Here is a 9,565-nt window from a genome sequence, read left to right as displayed (position 1 = left end):
TGGTAGATACTGATATATACTACTGGTGTTTCAACGCTTAACAATTTCATCCCATTTGCATATCAGGGCCCATTTTTTTAAACGAGTCACTCAACTTTTGCAATAATAAGCAGTCAAGACTCACTCCATGAGATCGTAAAGGGATTAGAACTCAAATATAGTATGAATAGCAATCATAATCAGGAAACTCAATCTCCAGCCAAAATAATTTAAAATGGCTTGTGTCACCTGCTTTTACCTATCTTATCCCTAAACACCAAAGTCACCCTCACCTCTCTTTACCAACATATACCCATCTCTCAACCCACATGTCACCCTTACCTCCCCTTACCTCTACCTACCACTTAACCATCAAGTCATCCTTACCTCCCATTACCTCTCTTCATCTTTAAACACAAAATTTGCATTTAAAAATAACATGAAAAGTATATTATTTAAAGAAAAAAACATACCTGTGTGGTAAATACTGTGTGGTAAGGGCTGTCAGCTAAATGCTGTCTCCCCTCAGGCAGGGTACACATGTTTAGGGGGCACCATCAATTGTTTTATGTCCTTCAGTTTATTTGGCAGGAACTTTTGCCTCTCTGACAGTTTTCCCGGTCACTCCACCCATACCCTAAACTTTAGGTCCTGCTTGAGACAGCAAAGGCACTGTTGCTTGCTAGACTTTTTGTTTACCAAGGGGGTTAAGAGCCTGCCCAATAGTTGGCTTCATTGTCACTCTCATTTCCTTGCTTTTCTTTGGTCAGCAGGGGCCAGCTTTACTTCCTATTTGTGTATTTGTCACTACAAATAAATGTTCTTTACTGCACAACTGGTCAAAGGCCCAACACAATTTTCTCTCTTCCTGCTGATGGCTCTCTGTTTTAATACTTCACAAAAGATTAGACAGACAGATGTACCCTGGCATTCAACAATATTACTACAACATTGATTTTTTTAAATTGAAACACGAGATCTATGTATTCTATCGATCGCTCAAATCACAGGATATGACAATATTCAGATTTGTACTGGGGTTCTCTAAAATTTAATAATCAGTGTGACATTTAGTCAATACATACTGTGCATATATTCATACAAGAAAAAGATTTTTTCAAAAAGATTTCAGGTTTATACTGTTATTTTTTCAAGGTCCAGTTCTTGTTGCTGGAAGAACAGAATAGCACTGTGAAATAGAGACATGACAGCCGACACGTGTTTCATTACATTCGTAACTTCTTCAAGGCTGCAATAATAGTAAAACTCACGACTAGTGCTTGGTCAATCCAGACATAGAATACCTAATACCTCTAGGGCTGCATTACTTAAAAACAAAAACAGGGGCTGCAATAAAAAGAAGGACACCAAACTAACTTTTATCATGGGATACAACACCCAGAGTCATGTCATTTACAAGATCATACTCAGATACTGGCACCTGCTGAAATTGGACAAATCGCTTGAGAAACACATTCCCAACAAACCTAGAGTTGTACATAGAAGGGGGGACACCTTGCGGGATATTCTGTGTTCTATTTATTTACCACCCAAGACTGCAAGCACCACATGGCTCCCTGGTAAATCAAAGAGTTCTTATAAATGTGCAAAATGCAATGCCTGCCACTGCACACTCAATACAGCAATTCATTAATTGCAATTCCAGATTTGTTGTATATTACATTAGGTGCCAATGTGGACTTATATACATTGGTAGCACAATACGTCCCTTAAAGGAGCGAATTCAGGGACACATGAGGGCCATACGTAATACTGACACCTCCTTTCTGAGTTTTGCCCACACACCTCATCTTGCATATTTTACTATAAATATCTTCTGTGAGCATCTCATAAGTGTCTCGTACAGCAGGATTTTTTTTATATCAGTAATCATCTCTCTTCCACACAAACACTGAACAACTCATTTTTGTGAGCATCCCACACAAGGCTTTTTCTTATTGTAAATTTATCTCATAGAACTTTTTATATTTGTGCACAAGATAATGCGGTGTGAGTGCACTCTACACTCATATCACCCATCTGCAATAACTCTTCCCTTAGATTAGTCAACAAACGTTTTTGTATTATGTTTTCTACTCTGCGGTACATTATGGGTTTCTCCACCCTCTAGCCACAGGTATGCCAGCGATGAGCTTCCATTATTTGAAAAACTATTCTTGCTCTCTATTCTTCTACCCTGCTAAACCAGGAGTTGCCAAAAGGGATCCGACTGACTTCAATAGTCAAACACACACACAGAATCCTATAGCATACATGTGTCACATGCTCACTGTATACACACACTAAACAGGTACATGGAATGTTGGTTCCTAGTCCTGCGTTTCACCATTCTAAGCCCTTGAAACTGTGTTTTAAGCCTGATGGGAGTGTGGCCCAGGGTACTGCTATTAGGCCTCAAGCCCCTCATTTCTATTTACCACCATTTATTAACTGAGCGGGACCATCTTTGCGACTCACTTAAACTATTACCGGGGTTGTAAGTCTCCAGAGTCCCGAGCAGAAGGAAATGCAGCACCACCAGCCAGCAAAATCTAGTCTTCAGTCAGACTAGCAACTTACAGCCAGTGAGTGGATCAAGTTAATTCCAAGAAAGCGTTCTTGCTACTAGTACTGCTAATATGTAAGTGTACTATAGGATTGTGCCTAGTGTAAAAAATAATATTTTCTTGCCCAATCGGTTTGAATGCTTTTTTGGCTAAATTGTGATAATGCACTCCCTTTCTCACCAACGCATAATTTGTGCATTTTCTCTTTCTATGCTGTGTAGTGATCAGTTCTGTAATACTGTACGTATATTACTGTGACTAAAATCAAAAGCCTTACAGTGTCATATGATGTTCCCCAACAGATTTCTTTTTGCCACATTGATTTAAAAGCACTTCGGTATTCGGGAATCTGTTTGACTACATTGCCTTTCATCTTCAGCTAAAGCAGATTTTTCAGGTAGGTTCCTCTGCCACTGTAAAATATGTGCTGCGGTGTCATGTATTGCTTAAACACTTTAGTCAAGTAAGATGCTGACTAGAATGCTCTTACTGTGGAAACCTAAAGGTGTTATAAAGCAGCTGGATAGACCATGTTTGGAGCCTTTGCACACCCATCACTTCCCCTCATTGTCACACTACTTTGGGATCCATATACTGAACACAGGGCTTGCCTCTAACACTTCCTCTGTTGATTACATGTGAGGACACAGACAAAAGATTGTTTGCAAATTTTAAACTGCAGTTCATTTTTTAGCGTGTTCCCAAATGGCAACTGCTACAGTCTTATTTGTTCCTTTTTTCCTAGAATGAATATCCGGAAATTCTTTGCAAAGAAACGGCCAACTGAAGTGAACTTCTGTTCAGGCAACTCAGAAACTTATAGGATTCATTGCAATGATACGCCGGAGCTGCAGTCTGCAATTCAATATGGCGTTAGGGCTGCAGATTCAGAAATATCAAGTGATTACGCCCCAGTCCCGGGAACATTTTGTGGAGCTGTCACTGTCTCAGACGAATCAAGCAGCAGTTCTTCTGCAACAACAACCAGTCTTCAGGATAACAAGGGAACACTTGGAAGCACAGACGCACCAAACCAACTGCATGAGAGCACCACTGGCATCACAAAACTTGTGGGGGCCTTCCTGCAAGGTATGTGGAAGGCCTCCCTCTGGACACGATCGGGAGCTCTCGGTCAGAGTACAGTGCTTAGGGGGCCCCTCAGAGCTTGGGGGTCCCCCTACACTGCGGGGGCCTGTGTTACACCAGTTGAGAGCACATTGTCTATTCAAATCATTGTAACACAATCACAAACAAAGGAAAAGCGCATTCTGCGTTTTCAAGGGAGATGGCTCCAGGATTTTCCCTGGCTTCATTACAGCGACAGAATGGCAGGAGTGCTATGATTTTTTTCTGTGCAAAAGCTAAGTCACTGAATTTTACTGAGCTTTCCAGGTACACAGAGGAAGCATTTTGCAGCATCAGTTGTACCAAGTGGAAGAAGGCAATAGATGGTAAACATCAGAATAGTTATGCTCATTCATATGCGCTGAGCCAACTAGCACAGTATAGATGAGGCCAACCAATCAAACAACAGTTATCACAGCTGGTCCAACAACAACAGAAAAAAGCCTGGCTTTGCCTTAACAAAATCATTCATACTATAGCTCTTCTGGCAAAATAAGGTCTTGCTCTTCGAGGTCATGATGACAGCGATGGGAATTTCCATCAATTTCTTAGTGCATGAGCAGATGATGTACCTTCTTTGAAACAGTGGATTACAGCAAATCGAGTAGAATATCTCAGCCCAGACATCCAAAATGAAGTTCTTCAGTTATTGTCCCATGCAATTTTGCATACAATTTGTATAAATATTGGTGACAATCCATACGCAGTAGTTGTTGATGGCACACAGGATATATCTGGTCAGGAACAAGCATGTTTTGTGTTCATTACACTGACCAAGATCTGTACCCTCATGAGGGTACAATTTTAAAGGATGTTTTATGCCGCCATTGTCTTTCTCTATCAAAGCTCAGAGCACAAACATATGATGGTACAGCAAATATGGCAACGAAATACCATGTTGCACAAGCGTTAATATGCTAATAACAACCACCTGCTCTTTATGTCCATTCTGGAACACATTGTACAAGTCAGGTTATACAGGCTGCAGCACATAAGTGTTCCATAATGGAAGATACACTACTTTATGTCCAAGAACTTGGGAATCTGTTTGGGCAATCTACGGCAAGCCATAAAACATTCTCAGACCTCATTCAGCACAGTGTAGAAGACCCTGCAAATGTGTTAAAAATAAAGCGACAGTGTCCAACACGCTGGACGGTCCATGTAAAAACTGTAAGAAAGGTAATAGATAATTATTTATCTATTCTGGAAAACCTCGAACAAGGATTAACATTCAAGTTCAGTACTTATGTGTCAGCTCATGCTCGTGGTTTGCTGGCACAGCTTCAGAGAGGAACAACTGTCCTAGGTCTTCCAATTGCTCAACAAGTACTGCAGCTTCTTGATCTTTTGAATATTACGATGCAAGGATGCCGGCGAACTATGTCAGGGCTACTAGCGGCCGTGAATGTAGCAAGAAGTGCAATACTTTCTTTTCACAGAATGAGAAAGCTACTACAGATACTTTGGGATATTCAGGTATCTTCTTGTGAGGCTGAGAGAAGCTCTAGTGGTCTCCACTGACTGAAAACTTTACTAAGATAAACTATGTCCCAGAAAAGACTGAATTATGCTGCCAAGTGCAACATACATAAAGAGATGGTGGACTTAGGTAACTACAAACAATAGCGAAAGAATTTGTCCTCTGCCCTGAACAGCGCAATAAATTATTTGGCTTTGCAAATTCAAGTTCATCATTTTATTACAGATTCCTATAGCAAAAAAAATAAAATAATATTTAATCCAATTGCATTTTGAGGTTTAGGAATGTCGCTAAGAGCGTTTAGTTTAATCTTCCTTTTTTTTGTCCCACCTTTGTTTGCTTGGTGAATGAAGATTCATAAACTTTTTGGGGAATTTGATCTAATTACTTTGTGAATGTAAATAACAATAAAGCATACTTCAGACTGTGACTACATGCCTGACTTTCTCAATATTTTACTTCACAACTATGCAATTGTATTAGTTTAACAGGGTATACGGTTCTCACACAGGCGGTTTACATAGATTCCCTGGAAAGTCCACAAGGTTGTCTCTGTCCCCCCCCAAAAATGTAATGCCTCCTACGCCCCTGGTGGGTTCCATTCAGAAATCTGAACGGTCCGAGATGCTCAGTTTAAAGCGAAAAGTCATTTGCAAGGCTAGTTCATGATGTGGAAACATGCATGCACTTAAGTGATAATATATTTGGAAACACAGACCAAGCAAGGTAAACAAAAGTTTGAAAGCTCAGACAGAGCAATTTAAAGCCGGTTTTAAAAAGCCACGCCACATACAGTAAACATAATTATGAAAGCGCGTTTAAAGTATGTCAAGGACTGGTTTGAAAAAGTGCCCTTCACAAAGTAAACAAGAGTTTAAATGTGCATAGAGAGCAAGTTAAAGATGGATTTGCACACATAAAGTAAACAGCATGTGAAATTGGGTATAATGCAACATTATTACATGAATTTCAAAACACATTCAAAGTAACTAAAAAAATGTGAAAGCTCACAGGAAGATTGAAAAACAAGATTTAAAGATACATTTCAGACAATTTAAAAAAGATTTCCAAGTATACTTAACACCGAGGAAAAAAGGAATTCAACAAGGGTACTGCTCAAGCCAATCAAGTCAATCAAATCAAGTCAAATCTCAAAACAATTCATGATAAACAATGAACATTGTGTGAAGAGAAGAAGATGTGCCATGAATTCGAAGCAGGAATCCTATTGGACATGAAATGAATTCACTGTCTTTGGAAATTTATTTATTCAAGTGAATATAACTTTGAGCAAAAGTGCCTGTTACTCTTGTGCTGGTTAATGCTGTTCTCAATGTAAAATAATTCTATTGCCATTATTGAGACAGGGCTTTTCTAGTTTGTTTTGTGACAGGAGAAAGTTTCCAGTGCAGCAGAAAAAGTATAGTCTTTAATTAATATAAAGCGTGAGAAATATTATTAATATCATGGCAAAAGTTATTTCTAAAAGAGAGAGAGTTATATGAAATCGTCATCATATCATTCATCCATCACAGATCGTTCCACCCTTCTTCTCGGGGTTTCCATCGGAATGGTTGCTCTAATGTGCGCAGAATAGATACTGTGTAAGGACGGGGGTGCTATCATCACCTCTGCAGAATAAAGAAGTAACAAGTCACTCCCCATAGGGGAGTTTATATTTTATGTTTTTTCAAAATGTGCATGAACAGACACAGGAACTATGTTATACCAAGCTGACTCCTTTGGACCGAAACATGTAGACCATATCTTTAGGGTGGAAAATATTGCCAACATATTTGAAACAGGCTTGACAAAGTCAGAAGCATTGGTTTTGTGAGAATTTGAGTATCTATGTCTATTTACTGTATTTAGACAAATACCCCCAGTTGTATGGAAAAAAGACTAATTAAAAGTGAAATGTTCAGATTGGCCTTGGTATTAGCACTTGTACCAGTAAAGGAAGCAGTGAAAGAGCGGGAAATATAAAAATCTCAGGGCACTCTATTCCCATAGACCCTAGAATGAAATCCACACCACGGTGCAGCATTTATCAGGCTGTTCCTCTGAAATCTGGAACTTGAAAATAAAACTGCGCTGAGGAAAAAAGAATAATCGTAGATCATTAATATATTGTGCATAGATTCTATTTCCACGTGGCCAATAATTTTTTTAACATCTACTATGTTGCACAGCAAAGCAGTTAATTCATGTACAGCAAGGCATTGACAGGTGGTTGTAATAGTGGTATCAACTTTAGTTTATATTACTCTATTTTCAGTTGCATAAGATTGCCCACAAGATGACACGTGGTCACCGTCCTTAATACGTGACAGTTTGCTTTCACTAGCCATTTGGGGCTTCATTTATGGGGATTTGTGACAGGGCAGCGCAGCAAGTCACCATGCTGCGCTGCCCTATGTCAAAGTGAAAGGGCAAGAATGCAGTGTATTTATCCAATATGGTGCATTCCTGTCCCTTCCCCTTGCACTGGTGCCGTTACGACAGCCTAGTGCTAACGCAGCCACCCTTGCACCATGGTGTATGGGTGCCTGTGTTGCTGTCAAGATTGCTCAAGTGCAGGAAAGGGCACCCCCTTTCCGCACAGAAACAATCCATTGAGGCGTGTCCCTCACTCTGCAGCACACATAGAAAGATTAATAAATAAGGAGAAATAAAGTTATCTTTTCTTGTTACTCCTCACCTCGGGAGGTGAAGGTTTTGGTCCATCCCCAGGTGTACATGGTCTTGTAAATCTGGGGCAGCGTCAAATTCCATGGGTGTTGCATGGTAACACCCACTGCATTGCCCATGAAACGTCTTCTTAGGGCAGAGTAAGGCAACGCAGCAATTTGCTGTGCCTAGCCTTACTCCATATCTATGAGGCTATTCAAAGCCATGCAAAAGGGCTTTGCATGGCCTCATAGATATCAGTTAAAGGTTTGCCCCACAAGAGCATCACAAAAAGTGATGCTAAGGTGGTGCAAGGGGCTGGTAAATATGCCCCTTAGTTCTCAGAAAACCACAATATCAATGGACCGATCAACAAAACAGATAAGTACGCTAGCAACTTATTTTAGATAAGCTTGCTAAAGTCGGCTTCGTTAGTATGAAATTAGGTATATATTTTATTTATCTTGGTCAGTTATAGAGTGCTAAGATCCCACAGTGTGCTATTTCAGACAGATAACCCTTCATAATGCTGAACAGAGGATGCACTACATATACAGCGCACTTTCACTGTTTACACCACAGGGGGCCTATAGACAGGTGCGCTTTGTGCAAAGAGGGAAAAAGCACCATATTACTGTAAATGCACTGCCACCAGGACAACTGTGAACGCATGCTGCCGTGGGGGCAGCGCATTCGCGTTAAAAACAGAGCGGATGCTTCAAAGCCGCTCCATGTGTAACATTGCAGATGGCAACCTGCATGCACTTTCAATAGGGATAAGAGATCCCCTTGTAATGATTGAGTGCACCGGCCTGCAAGGGGATGTCTGAGGGTCTATGGTACCCCCAGAGCCGGGTCTTGTGGCTTAGAGGACTAATGCATCCACTGCAGGGGACTGTGTTTGACCTCATGGTCACAGGTTCAAATCCCGGCAGGTCGACTCAGCCTTTTATCCATTTGAGGTTGATAAAATGAGTCCGATTGAGTTGGGTAACAATAAACATCTGTTATTCAGCGCCTTGAGACCCATGGGTGATAAGTGCACTTTATAAGTGTTATGTTATGTTTTCCCCCTCCAGAGGGCACTGAAAGTCCAGCATGATTTTGTGGTGCACCTCCACTCCGCCTCCTATAAGCATGTTTGCCTCATCCCTAATATGGCAAAACCCACTTGACATAGAACTGATGCTTCTTGTGCCCCGGCACTATCTGTGTTACAGAAAGGGCTGCACAGGCGTCTGCGGCCCCTTCTGTAATACCAAAGTGCCCCTGGGGCACAATAAGTGGGTGCACTTGCCCATGTTGCACCCACGGCACTTTCTATAATACGGCCCCTGGTGGAAGATCACATGAAACGGCAGGGTGCTCTCTGGTTGGTGAGGTCCATTCCCTTAGCAAAGAGGGGTTGATCGAATGTTCATCTTTCTCCTATTGACTCAGGGGAGAACAGTGGGCCTTACTTTTCATCTGCAAACTGTGAAGTGCTTTGAAGGAGGATAAACTACCAGTATCATGCACTGCATAAGCTTTTCATGTCATTTCAACAAGCAGTCTGAAACAATGCCAGACCCTTCTTCCTATGTCCCATGAGTCAATAACTTAACACAAAGATTCCTGTGCATGGTTTCTTTCTCAAAGTTGTAACTCGGAAGACAGGTCTTATGTTTTATTGATACTTGAGTCACTACTTTCTTTGTTATTTTGACAATGGTTTTCTCTTATTTTTTTAACCAATTGTTTT

General features: G+C 40.8%; 1 pseudogene; it reads left to right on the top strand.

The window, feature by feature from the left end:
- The first annotated feature begins 3,292 nt into the window (after positions 1 to 3,292).
- Positions 3,293 to 4,479, top strand: LOC146859783 (uncharacterized; annotated as a pseudogene).
- Positions 4,480 to 9,565: the final 5,086 nt, after the last annotated feature.

Source organism: Triturus cristatus, chromosome 3_1 (assembly GCF_964204655.1).
Source record: "Triturus cristatus chromosome 3_1, aTriCri1.1, whole genome shotgun sequence".
Taxonomy (NCBI): Eukaryota; Metazoa; Chordata; class Amphibia; order Caudata; family Salamandridae; genus Triturus; species Triturus cristatus.
This window is presented reverse-complemented; position numbering and strand designations above follow the sequence as displayed.